Genomic DNA, 17241 nt, shown 5'->3' on the forward strand with positions numbered 1-17241 from the left:
AACTCAGAAGAGGGCTCATATGCCTGGTGCTGGAGTTTTTGTTAGCTGGCCTTCTGCTTTTGGGGAAAACACTGTCAGTCCAAATAAGATAGTTTCATTTAAACTGTATATACATATTTATACAGACTTGCACATTGTATGTGCTACTTTTAAAAGGACATTGTTAATATACCATTTCTTAGAGTTTCTCATACCTTCCTATGGTTTTTACCCTCCTCTTTTTGTGCTGGTTTATGTCCTTCTTCCTTCCCTAATAAACACACTCAATGCTTTCCTAATTTCCCAATCAGATCACTTGTACCCTGATATTTCCTTCTCCATTGCTTCCTGAGCACCAACAAAGCCTCCGTTTTGCTTTCATGGTTTCTGCAGTTATTCCAAAACATGTACACATATTTGAAAATTTGGAACTAGGGGCCTCAGATGAAATAGAACAAACAATGTCTGACTTTACAGGGCTGAGTTTTCTCACTTAATATGATGTTTTCTAGTTCCAATCATTTACCTATAAAATTTATGGCCTCATTTTTCTTTATAACTCAATAAATTTCATAGTGTTTATACCCCATATTTTTGAAGTAAATCTACTACATGACCAAGATTTATATCACCCATTGATTGGCCTGTCTTTGGATAAAATGTAATATGTAAGTATAAGTACTTACAATCTGTATATTTTAAATATATCATCTCAATATACAATCCTTTAGAGAGACATTTAGTCTAGTCATTATTAATTTAGGATAAGTGATGATAAAACACCAAACTAGTTCCAGTTCCTGTGTAATCATTAGTTTTTTCTAAGTAGATGGCTGTAAAAATAGCTGCTCATTAAATTCAGGATATGCTCACCAACTATTAACAAGGTGTCTGGACAATCCTACTCTGGTGGACAGCCAACTTTCATCCTCTGGAATCTTTCATCTGTGCCATATGGGATTTTTACCAAAGGATTTCTGTGACAAGAAATTGACCTGTGTTGTCCCCATAGTCTACCCTGTCCTCTGATTATTTTGGATGCTTTTCCCCAGAAGTGTTATGAATACAAACATATCTGCTCCCCTGACATTTCTTCCACCAAGTCATTCCTTTGCCGAACGTGCTTTCCCACTCCTATTGCTCTTATAATTAAAAGAATACAGGCTTTAGACTCATACAAAACTGGGTTAGAATGCCCACCTGTCTAAGAGTTGGGCCTGTCGCTTCAGGCTCAGCAGATTGATCCTTTGTGTCCTCATCTAAGGAAGCAGCTGTTAGAGAGTGAGCTGACAACAATGCAGAGGTGGATCACACGCCCAGACGAAGGAAAACCATCCATGCACTTTGGTCCCCTTGGGGTCTTCTGCAACAGCCAAACACTTCCTTACTGCTGCCTTAGGACACTCCCCCCTTCCGACTTCTCCATTACCCCATTCACCTGCACTGCATTCTACGTCCTTCAAGAAAACAAATACACAAAGCCTTGCAGTTATTCTGAGCTCTGCTTTGTGTCTTTCCTTGTAATAAATGAGCAACTGGTGGCTTTTGTTCTCCTTAATGCAGTTAAGTCATATCACTAGTCCTTTTCTTAAGCTTGTTTTTTTCATGTATATTTCCCAAAAATATTGCAAGGAACGAGAGCTGACCTGTAAGCTTAGATTTTCAAAACCTACTTTTAATAAAGATTCTTAAACACTTCCATGTCCCATCTAGCCCACCACCCACCAGAGGTAGTGGAAAGGGAATAGAACAAAGGAGGATGTGGACCTGTGTAGAAAGATATCTATGGAGCAAATCCAATCTGTGTTGTCAGGATACCAGCAGTTCAGTTCACAGGAATCAGCAGCAGCAGCTCAAGCCACTTGCAAATACCATTCCCAAACCAGCAACCGCAGGTCAATCCAAAAGAAACCTCAAGGCTCTGCCAATCAGCCTCAGTCCTTGTGGAAGCGGCAAGAAGCTGCAAGAACACCACCAGAAGTTTTTTGGTGTGTGTCCCTCTATGAAGTTACAACAAATGATGACCAACAAAGGCGTACCAATACCACCCAGTGTTGTCAGCAAAGACCAACATCAGCAAAGCAACGATGATCAATAAAAAATAGCAAGGTGCACTAATACCATCCAGCACTGTCCATTGTCCGTTAAGCTATATTTATATCCTTTCCAAACATCACGTGTTCTTACAAGCATCCACTCTTGCAAAACATCACATGCCTTTCTTCCAGGCTTCCTCCAGAAAAACATGTTTCTATTCTTAACAGGATGTCTCCCCACATGTTTGCTTCAGCAAAAATATCTCATAAGACAGATTCCAGAAAAACAACACATAACACAAATGAGTCTTCAAAGAAACCAGGAATTTCCACTTCACTGGACCACAAAGATTCACAGCCCCAAAAAGAATTTAGCTCCAGCCAGCTAAGCATCTCTAACAAAGATCTACTTTTAGATGTGTAGGCAGAGATGAGAGAACCAGAAAGCATGGTGAGGCACCTAGAAACTAGCAACAGAAGACACCCATATATCCATGAGCTAGAAGACAAGATGCTAAGTAAAATTGGAAGTTTTGGCTGTGAAGATCCATCTACTGCCAAAGACCCAGGACCAAAGTAGTAAGGGTCACAGGGCATTGAATTGCCTGAACTTATTCTCCTCTGATACGTTGTACTTCTGCTGGTATTAGTTGTTCACTGAATCTATTCAGAAGCTCTAGTGATATAATTCCTAGATATGGCAATATGGAGCCAAGAAAGAAGGGAAAAGAACAGATCTTGACTGAGATTAAATGAGGAATCACCAGTGCAGAGCAACCTTTATTCTGGTGTCAACGAGTCTCCTAATGTGTCATGTGGCCTCCCAGCACAAAATTATAAGGTAGGATTTCTAAAAGACTGGCCAAAGCAAATAGATCCTGTATTAGAACAAGTCAGTGTCATGAGCCTCCTAACCTACTACACAAAGAAGGGTCTTTCTTTTGTATAATCCCTAGGAAAGAAACATAACCTAGCCATGTCAAGACAAACCAAGATGGAAGTACAGTCTACAGAGGATCCTTCAAGATCCTCTTATGTCAGGGTCATAAGAGAAAGAATGAAATTGCAGCATCTCCACATTAGAAGGGAATTAAAATAGGCCTGAAAATTAAGTTCACCCATTTTGGGGTTTGGAATAAAGTGACAAAATGTTATTATACAAATGACAAATTTTAATAGAACCTACAGATTAGAAAACTGCAGTACTCTCGCCTTGAGCATCACATCATGAGAAAGGAGGAAGACACCAGGCACCTTTTTAATGGTGAAAGGTATCATGCACTGGGAAATATTTTGCAACAAAGGCTCAGTGTGCACACTTTCCATTTACCTGGTTAAAAGGGTATGTTGTGGATGGAGGAATGGTTCAAAAATTAAGAGTGTTGGCTGCTGTCTTAGTCAGGGTTTCCATTCCTGCACAAAAATCATGACTAAAATGCAAGTTGGGGAGGAAAGGGTTTATTCAGCTTACAGTTCATCACCAAAGGAAGTCAGGACTGGAACTCAAGCAGGTCAGGAAGCAGGAGGTGATGCAAAGCCATGGAGGGATGTGACATATTGGCTTGCTCAGCCTGCTCTCTGATAGAACCCAAGAGCACCAGCCCAGAGGTGGTACCACCCACAAGGGGCCCTCCCCTCTTGATCACTAGTTGAGAAAATGCCCCACAGCTGGATCTCATGGAGGCACTTCCCAACTGAAGCTCCTTTCTCTGTGATAACTCCAGCCTGTGTCAAGTGGACACACAAAATCAGCCTGTACAGCTGCTGTTCCAGGGACCCTGGGTTTCCATCCCCAGTATTAAAGTATGTTGTAGGAGAGGCAGGGCCACACAAAGATTGAGTACACTGCTGACATGAAGTGCTCATCTGCCTGGAGGGAACAGTGAGTCCTCCCCAGTCTCGCTGGAGTCTCACCAAACACACACTTCTTAGATGGATCTAGGAACCCAGTGACTCCTGCCATTGCAGAGAAGATTCTCACCCTCTCATGGCCATCTGCCATGCTTTTAATTTTAAAGGTCTGGTCTCAGAGCTTCAACCGTAGAAGCTGCATCACATTCTTATTAGAAGTCAAATGATCACTTTGAAACTGGAAGGAATTAGGTGAGAAATAAAGGGTCCTGTGACGTCTTTGTTGGAGGGCTTAGCATGGAACTGGAATTTTCTGCCTCCTGTGTAAGGAAGTGAGTGAGTGATGAGCACAATATTTATGCCAGCCTTGCAGTTGGATTATTCTCCTCCTCCGAACAGAGCTAACTGGGAAGCTAACTAACATCACACTGGCTCTCTGGGAAGAGAGCGGTTGTTTATTTCCCCACTACACATCCTATCCCCAAAGCGGTTGTTTGAAAGACTATGATTGCATATACTGCACACACATGGCTTTCTGCACATCAGGAGAAAAAAAAAAAACAACAATCGCAATTGTTTTCACTCTGAGGAAAAGCTGGGTGTGAATCTAGCTCTAGGAAACTCCTGCAGGGACCAAGAGCGAGGACAGTCCAGTTGTTGAGTAGTCTTTGTTCCTTGTTTGGGGAATTTAGAGATGGGGAAGCATCCAAGTTTTTCAGCATGGATGAATCTAATCTTTAATCTAAATAACAGGACTCTCAGAACAAAAGAAAACAATTCTATGATGTCATCACAACATCGGCTCGAGGGAGAAAACCTAATATTGTTTTTTTATTAAGCAAGTATCACTTTATTAGATTTAGAGACCTAGACTCTTCTCATTAGCTTAACAGCTATTCCTCATGGCATAAGAATTTCAATTTATCTTCAATTTAACAAACAGATATTAAGTGCCTACTGTGTGACAGGCACAATGGAAAACTGGATTAAATAAAACTGCTTCACAGTTCACAATTTCTTTTTCCCAGAAAAATTAAAGGTGATGTGAATATGATATGGCATGTGTAGATTTCTATTAACATAGAAATTAATTTTATTACATTTTAATTTTACCTATTTATTTATTTTTGAGAGGTTGCATGAGTATCACAGGGATTATAAAGAGGTCAGAGGACATTTTTTGGAAATCGATTCTCTCCTTCCTCCATGTGGGTTCCAGAAATCTAGCTCAGTCCTCAGACTGCACAGTTCCTGACCAGGTGTTTCATCAACCCCCCAAGGTAGAACTTCTTCAAATAATGACACTTAAGGGAGAAATACTTCAGGGTGTTTACTAAGCAGGAATCTTGGTTGTTACTGAGAACAGAAGGACTGGTACATTCATGAATAGGCTAAAGAGTAGAAGTCTTTCAAGTTCTCTGAAATAGTTGGATCATACAATAATTTGTTTTGTTAAAGTCTATCATTTTGTTAAGCCAGAGTTGAATATCAGAACCACAATTTTGAATATTACATCTAGTTTGGTAATGCAAACTGAACAACAGAAAATCAAAAATAAATAACACAGTGTTCTATTGACTAGAACAATTGCCTTGTAGTGTCTTTGAATTTTTTGATAAAGAATAATATATTGCAAGACTCCAATCTTAGTCATAGAAGATTCCAGGTACATTTGTGACAATAGCCTGACATCATCAGAATAAGTTCACAGGTTCCTAAAGTGAGTACTTTCAAAAGCAACATGGTGGCACACACCTTTAATCCCAGTACTTGGGAAGCAGAGACAGGCAGATTTCTGAGTTCCAGGCCAGCCTGATCTACAGAGTGAGTTCCAGGACAGCCAGGGCTACACAGAGACCCTGTCTTGAAGAAAAAAAAAGCAGCATGGATTTGTACTAGTGGATAAATTTCACTGCTTTTACTGAAAGAAAGAAAGAAAGAAAGAAAGAAAGAAAGAAAGAAAGAAAGAAAGAAAGAAAGAAAGAAAGAAAGAAAGAAGGAAGGAAGGAAGGAAGGAAGGAAGGAAGGAAGGAAGGAAGGAAGAAAGGAAGCCTTACAAACATATAGCATCCTTATGTACTTGAGAAGACCTACAATAATATAATATAATCATTTAAGTCATTGTAGAATCTTTTTTTGAAAAATAATGTGAAAAAATGTTCATGCTAAAATGTTATGAGCTAGCTAACCTTCAAGATGGTGCCTGATTCTTCCTGGCATCAAAACCTTGTAGTTTCTTCTCCCACATTTAGCTAGTATGATCCATATAGTAGTCTAACACCCAAAATTGAACTTTTGAGATTTTGTAGAAGACTCTTTCTCTTCTTCCATCCTCCCCCTTCTTTCTCCCTCCATCCCTCATTCTCCCCTGTCCACTGTCTTTAAGGTCAGTTTCTGTTATGTGATGAACCCCGTGAGGAGATGGATATACATGGTCAGGAACTGTGCAGTCTCTCTGTCACTAGCCACATGAATGAAGATGGAAGCTCTTTATCAAGCCATTGGCAACCTCATGAGAAATATCCATCCAGAACCCTGGCCTAAGCCACTTCTGGCTTCTCGAGCTCAGAAAAGGTGTCAGATGATAAGGGATTATTATTTTAAGCACTTCTGCTTTGTGTTATGTACTTGTTATGCACACCTAACTTGCGCAATTGATAGGAACATGTAGATGCACATGATAGGAAGGTTGCCAAAAGGTTAACATTGACTTTCATAGGAGTTATGAGTAGGCAAGATGGCTCAATGCTAAAGGTCCTGAGACTGAGTTAGATCCCCGGGATCCACAAGGTAGAAGGCAAGAGCTGACTCCAGTGGAATATCAAAATCTTAATCACAATAGCTTATAATTCTGGCTCCATTTCTTTAAACAAGCAATGGTATAGTAAAGAAAAAATCCAGTGTGAGTAGTCCAGGATTCTAATCTTAACCACAAAGATTATAGCAAAGAAAATGGCCTTCAATTTCAAGAATAGCATGCATTGCCAAAGCCTAGTGTTATTGGCCAAACCAAATCTTATTAAGCCCGATCTCTAACAGAACAGATCCATTTACAATAGTAATCTTGTTATCTGTTGAATCATACCTTCAAGACAAAATTAAAACAACATTCAATATTCTCTGCCTGTGACTAGACAGTAAACAGAAATAAGAACCAGATAATATTTCATATAATTGAAATGATATGAAACAGAAGAGTTTTGCCCAATACTATGGGGTTTTTTTGAACTTCATCAAATTTCTGAGTAATTCAACTCTTCCCTATGCTGAGATTCCAGTAACTTCATTTTGTGTGCATGTGTTTGTCTCTCTTCCTCCCTCCCTCCCTTCTTCCCTCCCTCCCTCCCTTCTTCCCTCCCTCCCTCCCTTTTTACCTTCCTCTCTCCCTCTCCTCTCTGTTTTCGTCTCACCAAGAGGCTTGAGGTACATGAGAACTGCCAATGGCAGTGTTGAGAGCATATAAAATTAAATAAAGAAACACTTAGTCACATAGAAATTTTTTGAAAGATTCTAGAAAGAGCAAATTAATTTTTCATATTTCTCCATCAGTCATTCAGCTCCTCCTGTGTGCTAGTTATTATTAGAAGAACCAAAACTATGTCCATTGAAAAGCAAAGGCATCTTCCCTAATGGAATATGAGTTCTGCAAAGAGGAGGAAGATAATCCACTGCACAAATGAAGATGATTGCTTTAGAAATGGAAACAGACTTGGGAATGAGATAAATAATAACAGTGATTAGTGAGTGTTTTAGGTGTAGTGGTTAGAGAAGGATTTTATGAATAGGAATTGTGACCTAGTCATGGATAGGAGGGAGACTATCACACACACACACACACACACACACACACAAGCTAGTGTAAAGACAGTAAGATAAAGGCATCCCTGGCATATTGAAGGAAACATCAACAGGAGGAAGGACAAGACTTGTCAAGGCCTCACAAAAAGGGTTTAATTCAACCGATAAATAGAAACTTTATTATGACTAGTTCCTAGTCGCACCATTTTTCTTGGTGCCAACAGAAACAACTTAATTCAAGTGGCAACTGAGTTAGCTCAGGGTTCAAAGGGTCTCAGTCCACCATGGCAGAAATGGTGCAGTGGCTGGAGCAGATCAATTTTTGTGCATAAAACCAAAAAGCAGAGGCTTTTCCTCACAGAAATGGATCAGAAAGCGAAGCTGAGAGCATTCACTGGAGCCACAAGTGGCTGTAATCTTTGAATGCTGCTCCACTAACCTACTTCCAACAGGCAAGACAAAAAAGAATATCCACTGCACATAAGGGGAGTGCTCAGCCCCATGCAAATGGGAAATCGACATCAATCCTACCTCAAGGGACCAGGGACCATCAAAGAAAACTAAGAGCCAGGGGTCTGGGATTACTGGAGCAAAACAGTGTCTTCTAAACATGACAGGCCCATTGCAGTCACAAAGCCATAGCAGATATAGTTGCCTGAGGAGTATATGGAGTGCTAGGAATTTTAAGATTGAAACTATCTCTGGAAATTAGTCTGGCAGTTCCTCAGAGAATTGGACCCTGAAGACCCAATTATTCCACTCCTAGGCAAACACCCAAAAGATGCTCCAACATAAAACAAAGAAACATGCTCCACTATGTTCATAGCAGCCTTATTTATAATAGCCAGAAGCTGGAAAGAACCCAGATGTCCTTCAACAGAAAACTGGATACAGAAAATGTGGTACATTTACACAATGGAGTACTACTTAGCTATTAAAAACGACTTCATGAAATTCGTAGGCAAATGGATGGAACTAGAAAATATCACAAAACCAATCACAAAAGAATACACACAGTGTGCACTCACTGATAAGTGGATATTAATCCAGAACTTTGAGATGCCCAAGATACAATTCATAGACCACATGAAGCTCAAGAAGAAAGAAGGCCAAAGTGTGGATGTTTCGGTCCTTACTGGAAGGGGAAGCAATGGGAGGAAATGCAGAGACAAAGTGTAGAGCAGAGACTTAAAGAAAGGCCAGTCAGAGATTGCTTCACCTGGGGATCCATCCCATATACAGTCAACAAACCCAGACACTATTGTTGATGCCAAGAAGTGCTTGCTGACAGGAGCCTGATATAGCTATCTCCTGAGATGTTCTCTGCCAGTACCTGACAAATACAGAGGTAGATGCTCACAGCCAATCACTAGATTGAGCACAGGGTCCCTAATGGAGGAGTTAGAGAAAGGACCCAAGGTGCTGAAGGTGTTTGCAACCCTAGGAAGAACAACAATATCAAACCAGAGCTCCCCAGAGACTAAACCACCAACCAAAGAGTACAAATGGAGGGACCCATGACTCCAGCCGCATATGTAGAAGAGGATGGCCTTGTCAGGCATCAATGGGAGGGGAGGCCCTTGGTCCTGTGAAAGCTCAATGCCCCAGTGTAGGAGAATGCCAGGGTGGGGAGGTGGGAGTAGGTGGGTTGGGGAACATCCTCATAGAAGCAGGGGGGAGGAGGAATGAGATACAGGGTTTCTGGGTGAGAAACAGGGAAAGGGGATGATAGCATTTAAAATGTAAATAAAGTAAATATCCAATAAAAAGGGAGGAAAAAGACAAAAAACAAAATTGAAACAAACAAACCAAAAAAGACTAAAACTATTCTGTAAAACACTGTTGTAGGGAATTCATGACATTGTGATTGCCAAAACTCAGAGGACCCTGCAGCACAGAGAAGAAATGCTCATGAAACTATGGGCCCTAGCTCCTAATAATGTGTCAATATTATCATCAGTAACAATGGAAGCAATGCATCAACACAAGGCACCAGTAGAACTAACTGTAAGAAAGCAGAGATGGGTCCCTTCTAACGCTCCCTCCTCCTCCTCCTCCTCCTCCTCCTCCTCCTCCTCCTCCTCCTCCTCCTCCTCCACTACCTGCCCAGTTCATTCCAATGGGTAGAACCCTGCCAGTTCTGCCACAGGGAAGGCCCCATTTCCTGATACTTTCTAGAGAACCAGCAGCCTGCAGGGCATTCAACCCTTGCCAAGTCTGCCACAAGGAAGACCCCCATCTCTTGATACTTCCTAGAGAACTAACTGTATGCAGGGCATTTAAGAAAAGGGAAATCCCAGGAGTACAGATACACAGGCCTGCAGGACACAGAAGACACAGTCAGAGACAGCAAGATCAGCTAACACCAAAGATAACTAGGTGGCCAAAGGCAAATGCAAGATCATTACCAACAGAAACCAAGGCAACATGACATCATCCGAAACCAGTTCTCCCACAACAGCAAATCCTGCATACTCAATCCCATCAGAAAAGCAAGAGTGGGATTTAAAATCACATCTCATGATGCTGATAGAGGACTTCAAGAAGGACATAAATAACTCCCTTAAAGAAATACAGAAGAACATGAGTTAACAGGTAGAAGCCCATAAAGGGGCAACACAAAAATCCCATAGGGAATTACGGGAGAACATGGGTCAACAGGCAGAAGTCCTTAAAGAGGAATCACAAAAACCCATAAAAGAAATACAGGAGAACATGGGTCAACAGGTAGAAGCCATTAAAAAGGAAACACAAAAATCCCTTAAAGAATTTCAGGAAAACACAAACAAGTGAAGGACTGATCAAAACTATCCAGGATCTAAAACTGGAAGTAGAAACAATAAAGAAATCACAAAGTGAGATGTCTCTAGAGAAAGAAAACCTTGGAAAGAATTCAGGGGTCAAAGATGCAAGCATCAACAATAGATACAAGAGATAGAAGAAAGAATCTCGGATGCTGAAGATTCCATAGAAACCATTGACTCAATTGTCAAAGAAAATGCAAAATGCAAAAGCTTGTAACCCAAACTATCCAGGAAACCCAGGACACAATGAGAAGACCAAACATAAGGATTATAGGTATAGAAGAAAGCAAAGATTTACATCTTAAAGGGCCAGTAAATATCAACAAAATTATAGAAGAAAACATGCCTAACCTAATGAAAGAGATGCTCATGAACATACAAAAAGCCTACAGAACTCCAAAAAGACTGGAACAGAACCAAAACTCCTCCCGACACATAATAATCAAAACACCAAATGCACTAAGCAAAGAAAGAATATTAAAAGCAGTAAGGGGAAAAGGTCAAGTAACGTATAAAGGCAGACCTATAAAGAATTACACCAGACTTCTCACCAGAAACTAAGATCCTGGGCAGATGTCATACAAACCCTAAGAGAGCATAAATGTCAGCCCAGACTTCTATACCCAGAAAAACTTTCAATTACCATAGACCTCCCACTGATGCCCGACAAGGCATTCTTCCCCAACACTTGCAGCTGGAACCACATGTACCCCTTGGTTGATGGCTTAGTCCTTGGGGGCCCTGGGGCATCTGGTTGGCCTACATCATCTTTCTTCCCATGGGGCTGCAAACCCCTTCAGTTCCTCCAGTCCTCCCTCCAACTCCTCCATTGGGGACCCTGAGCTGAGTTCAAAGGTTGGCTGCTAACATCTGCCTCTGTATCTGTTAGACTCTGGCAGAGCCCCTCCAAAGACAACCATAACAAGCTCCTTTTGGCAAGCACTTCTTGTCATCCATAATAGTGTCGGGGTTTGGTGACTATTTATAGGATGAATCCCCAGGTAGGACAGTCTCTGGATGGCCTTTCCTTCAGTCTCTGTTTTACACTTTGTCTCCATAATTGCTCCTGAGAATATTTTGTTCCTTTTCTCAGAAAAACCAAAGAACCCCCACTTTGGTCTTCCTTCTTCTTAAGCTTCCTGTGGTCTGTGAATTGAATCTTGCTTATTCTGAGCTTTTGGGATAATATCCACTTATCAGTGAGTGTATACCCTGTGTGTTCTTTTGTGATTGGGTTACCTCACTCAGGATGACACGTTCTACTTCCATCCATTTGCCAAAGAATTTCATGAGTTCATTGTTTTTAATAGCTGAATAGTACTCCATTATGTATATATACCACAGTTTCCGTATCCATTCCTCTGTTGAAGGACATCTGGGTTCTTTCCAGCTTCTGGCTATTATAAATAAGGCAGCTATGAACATAGTGGAGCATGTGTCCTTATTACATGTAGGAGCATCTTCTCGGTATATACCCAGGAGTGGTATAGCTGGGTCCTCAGGTAGTATTATGTCTAATTTTCTGAGGAATCGCCAAACTGATTTCCAGAGAGGTTTTACCAGCTTGCAATCAAACCAAAAATGGAGAAGTGTTCCTCTTTCCCCACATCCTCTCCAGCATCTGCTGTCCACCGAGTTTTTCATCTTAGCCATGTTGACTGGTGTGAGGTGGAATCTCAGTGTTGCTTGATTTGCATTTGCATTGAATATAATCTTCAGGAGTGGTATAGCTGACTCTAAGGATGCTGAACATTTCTTTAGGTGCTTTAGAGCCAGGACTCCCAGGGACTAAACCATCAGTCAAAGAGTACACATGGTTCCAGTCAAAAATGTGGCAGAGGAATGCCTTGTCGGGCATCAGTAGAAGTGGTCCTTGGTCAGGCTGAAGTGATGAAGGCTCAATAGAGGCCCCAACAAAGGGAAATGGAGGTGGGAGGTGGGAGTGGGTCGAGTGGAGGGACATATACTTGGAGGCAGGGGGTGGAAAGAGGGATGGGGGCCTTGGGGGAGGGGGGAAATCAGGAAAGGTTTTAGCATTTGAAATGTAAGTGAAGATTATATTCAATAAAAAAGAAAAAAGGGAAAGATTGAATATATAAAAATTAAAAGTGACTGGTTTTCATATAAAAAAATAAATAAATTACAGATGGGAAAAAAAGAAAGCAGAGATGGTTGCGTGCACAAGAGCAACTGGGGGCACTTCATGTTCTCCTTTCTTAAATATAAGTACACTTTAACAGGAAAATCTATAAATAACATATAAAAGAGAACATTTCTGGAAGCTCTGTCATCTTTTGGGAAAGAATTTATTGGCCCAAAGTCTGGCCTGGGACCATCATTCTCCCATCCCAAGACTGGGTAAGGAATCTTTCCCTACTTGGAAATGCTGTTGAATTAAAGACATTCTGCCCAAATGCTGTTGAATTAGAGGATGACATTCTGCCCCACACTCTGGTATTGAGATCATCCCCATGGTATCCATGTACTCTGCAGAAGACAACATTGAACACACCTATCTCTACAACAAATATAGCATTCATTGGAAAACTTCCAAAACACTGAAAATACAAATCAACGATCACTCCTGAAAAGAAAGACGTTGTCAGGAAATTACAGAATATCTCTTTCCCTAAAGCAGAAGAACTGAAAAGATGAAACTCTTGAAAAGATATACTAAAGACTATAAGCATGAAAAGAACAAAATAAATAGGAGGAGGAACTTGACCATCCAGCCAGAGTTGGGAAAAAAGTTGCCCAACAGAAGCAGCTGCAGCTAGAACAGGAGCAAGAATTCTGTGCCTGTGAGGAGACAATCCAGAAGCAGGAGCTTGAAAAGGAGCAGCTAAACTTTTCCCAAGCATTTGGGAAGTTGGACCCTAGCCTCTGTGGGCCTCTGTGAGCCTCTGTGGGCCTCTGTGGGCCTCTGTGGGCCTCTGTGGACCTCTGTGGGCCTCTGTGGGTCTCTGTGGACCTCTGTGGGTCTCTGTGGACCTCTGTGGGCCTCTGTGGATCTCTGTGGACCTCTGTGGGCCTCTGTGGGCCTCTGTGGGCCTCTGTGGGTCTCTGTGGGCCTCTGTGGGCCTCTGTGTGCCTCTGTGGGCCTCTGTGGGCCTCTGTGGGTCTCTGTGTGCCTCTGTGGGCCTCTGTGGGCCTCTGTGGACCTCTGTGGGCCTCTGTGGGCCTCTGTGGGTCTCTGTGGGCCTCTGTGGGCCTCTGTGGGCCTCTGTGGGCCTCTGTGGGCCTCTGTGGGTCTCTGTGGGCCTCTGTGGGTCTCTGTGGGCCTCTGTGGGTCTCTGTGGGCCTCTGTGGGTCTCTGTGGGCCTCTTTGGGCCTCTGCAATCTGATATGGAAAAATGTTTTGTAGATGTGGTCCCTCCCCTTTCTCATCCACACAGACTTCAGACTATAACACAATCATGAGACCAGCTAAGCCACCTGTGGTGGACGGGTCCCTGAAACCAAGCACTGAGCATCATGGAAAATGTTCCCATCGTTGAAGGCCTGCAGCACATTGTGGTGACACGCAGTCTCCGGCTTGCCAGTGCCCATTCTCCCAAAGGCTTTGGAACGTGTGGAGTCTTTTCTGGAAAACTGATGAGAAATGAATTTATAACCACACATGACCTCTCCCTCAGACAAGATGGTGGGCCTGATTATTGTCATGCAAAATGAAAAAGAAATTTTCCTTATGCGAGATTTTGTTGGACTCCTCACTCTTGGCTGGATCCATATTCACCCAACCCAAATACCTTTTTGTCCAGTGTAACTCTGCCCACTCACTGCTCCTATGAAATGGTGTTACCAGAATCAATAGCAATTGTCTGCTCTCCCAAGTTCCAGGAAACTAGATTCATTAAGTTAGCTAACTGTGGTCTTCAAGAGATTGCATCCTGCTAGTAGAGAAACTTTTCACTCTTGTGGCAGAAATCACATTTGTTCTGAAACTCTGAAACTTCAGTCACTTCACTGTCAAAGACTGAATTGTCACCATCACAGGCCTTTGGGAAACCTCATCCATGGTCCAGGGAGATGACTCACTGGGTAAAAGCCCACCAAGCCCAACAACCCAAGTTCAATTCATAGAATCCACATAGTGGAAGAGGAGAACCAAGTTCTGCCAATTCACACTCTGACCTCCACTTGTGCACTGTGCTATGTGTGCACTACCCCTACACACACACACACACACACACACACACAGACACACACACACAAACACACGAAAGATAGATAGATAGATAGATAGATAGATAGATAGATAGATAGATGATATATATATAGATAGATAGATGATAGAGACAGATAGATAGATAGATAGATAGATAGATAGATAGATAGATAGATAGATGATAGAGACAGACAGACAGATAGATAGATAGATAGATAGATAGATAGACAGACAGACAGACAGACAGATAGATAGATAGATAGATAGATAGATAGATAGATAGATAGATAGATGATAGATAGATAGACAGATGATAGAGACAGACAGACAGACAGATAGATAGACAGATTGATAGATTGATAGATGATAGACAGACAGACAGATAGATAGATAGATAGATAGATAGACAGACAGATAGATAGATAGATAGATAGATAGATAGACAGATAGATAGATGATAGATAGATAGACAGATGATAGAGACAGACAGACAGACAGACAGACAGATAGACAGACAGACAGATAGATAGATAGACAGATAGATGATAGATAGATAGACAGATGGTAGAGACAGACAGACAGACAGACAGACAGATAGATAGATTGATAGATTGATAGATTATAGACAGACCAATAGATAGATAGATTGATTGATTGATTGATAGATTGATAGATTGATAGATAGATTATAGACAGAGCAATAGATAGATAGATAGATAGATAGATAGATAGATAGATAGATAGATAGATAGATGTAATTAAAATAAATAAAGCATAAATCTAGGAAAACCAAGAAAAAAGCAAGAAGTACAAACAGAAAACTAAATGCACAAATGACAGGAATCAATCTAACATCAGCAGTAGCCAGAACAAATATGATCCATTCATGCCTATGTTGAAAGATGCAATAAAATTCTGTGGTTATCCTTAAATAAGATATTTGAATTCAAGGGAATAGCTAAAAATACACAAATTAGTGCAGGGAAATAATGCAGAAGTGGTTCTATTACTATCAGGTTACTGCTTTAAAAATCCAAGAAAGGAGAGGCACATGCATGACTCAACCCCTGAGAAGCTATCGTCAGTTATTAACTTCTGGGGAAGGAAGAGTCAGTTTCCTTTACGGGCGTGGCCCTTGGCAGGAGCATCCTGCAGTGGATGGCCTCACATCCGCAAGTGTATGGGCAGTCCAAGCTCACTGTCTTATGTTCTCTCCATTTTTGACTCCTCACTCCAAATCCTCACGTTGTTAGTATATAACTTAGAGTAACCATAGAAACCAAGAAAGTAAAAGGAACCTCTAGGGGTGGGGAGAAGCAATAGAGAGGGGAATAGCAGTGTCAAAGAAATTTGAAGGGAAAAATGAGAAAAATATGAGCGAGATTAATTGAGAGGGAGGAGGGATACCAACACAGAAGAGAGGAAGGGAGGGGGGTAAAATGTTAGTATGAATGTTTGAAAAAGAGTCATATTATCCATATAATCATAATGTATTTATTAATTCACGTTACATCCTATTGCAGCCCCCTCCCACTTCTCCTCTGAGTGCCACCTTCACAAACCCCTCCCACCGCCTCCCCCTCCCCCTCTCCTCCGACAAAGGGAAACTCCCCATGAGTATCAATGTGACACATCCTGTGGCAACAGAACCAAACATATCCTCTCCCCTGAGGCCAGGCAAAACTGTAGGCCTGACAATGGATCTCAGGGAATAGGACCAATGCTGGCCTTTGCTGGTGTGACCTAGGTTGTCCCAGGCGGGGCCTAATCTGGATGTTCCTGGGCTCAGCAAGCCTCCTGGGTAAGGCAAGGCATGCAGAACCCTGGGCCTGGCCATAGAGGTCAGGGCTTCAGATTGCATTTATAGATTTAGGAATGCTAGAAGCCTAGCAGTAAAAATCCATAACTGTCACACACACACCGTGTGTGTGTGTGTGTGTGTGTGTGTGTGTGTGTGTGTGTGTGTGTATGTGTGTGTGTATGTATCTGTGTCTGTGTGTGTCTGTGTGTGTCTGTGTGTGTCTGTGTGTCTGTGTCTGTGAGTGTGTGTATGTGTGTGTATGTGTGTGTGTCTGTGTGTCTGTGTGTGTGTCTGTGTGTGTGTCTGTGTGTATGTCTGTATGTATGTGTGCCTGTGTGTATTGTGAATGTGTGTGTATTGTGTATGTCTGTGTATGTGTGTGTATATCTGTGTCTGTGTGTGTCTGTGTGTCCGTGTGTGTCTGTGTGTCTGTGAGTGTGTATATGTGTGTGTCTGTGTGTGTGTCTGTGTGTATGTCTGTATGTGTGCCTGTGTGTATTGTGAATGTGTGTGTGTTGTGTATGTCTCTGTGTGTGTGTGTGTGTGTGTGTGTGTAAAACAACTAAATTAAAAGAAGCCAGAGGGCATGAATTTGAAAAAAGTAAAGGTGGGGCACATGGAAGGAGTTGGAATGAGGAAAGGGAGAGGGAAAAATAATGTAATTATATATTTTAATTTCAAAATGTATAAAAGGAAGGCACAGCGTCAGGAGTGGGTGAGGAGGTAGGGTTGATGTGGAAGGAGTTCAGATTAGGAATGGAGTGAATATTATTAAATAAATACATTGTACCCACATATAAAATT

General features: G+C 41.7%; 1 protein-coding gene and 1 pseudogene across 1 annotated transcript in view; both read left to right on the forward strand.

Annotated features, from left to right (window-relative positions):
* The window catches only part of LOC127668478 (STAM-binding protein-like), a 33239-nt pseudogene extending 18874 nt beyond the window's left edge, over window positions 1-14365 (forward strand).
* The window catches only part of Nek1 (NIMA related kinase 1), a 328855-nt gene that overhangs the window by 10705 nt on the left and 300909 nt on the right, over window positions 1-17241 (forward strand). The gene's annotated exons all lie outside the window — the stretch shown is intronic.

Source organism: Apodemus sylvaticus, chromosome 18, assembly GCF_947179515.1.
Source record: "Apodemus sylvaticus chromosome 18, mApoSyl1.1, whole genome shotgun sequence".
Lineage (NCBI taxonomy): Eukaryota > Metazoa > Chordata > Mammalia > Rodentia > Muridae > Apodemus > Apodemus sylvaticus.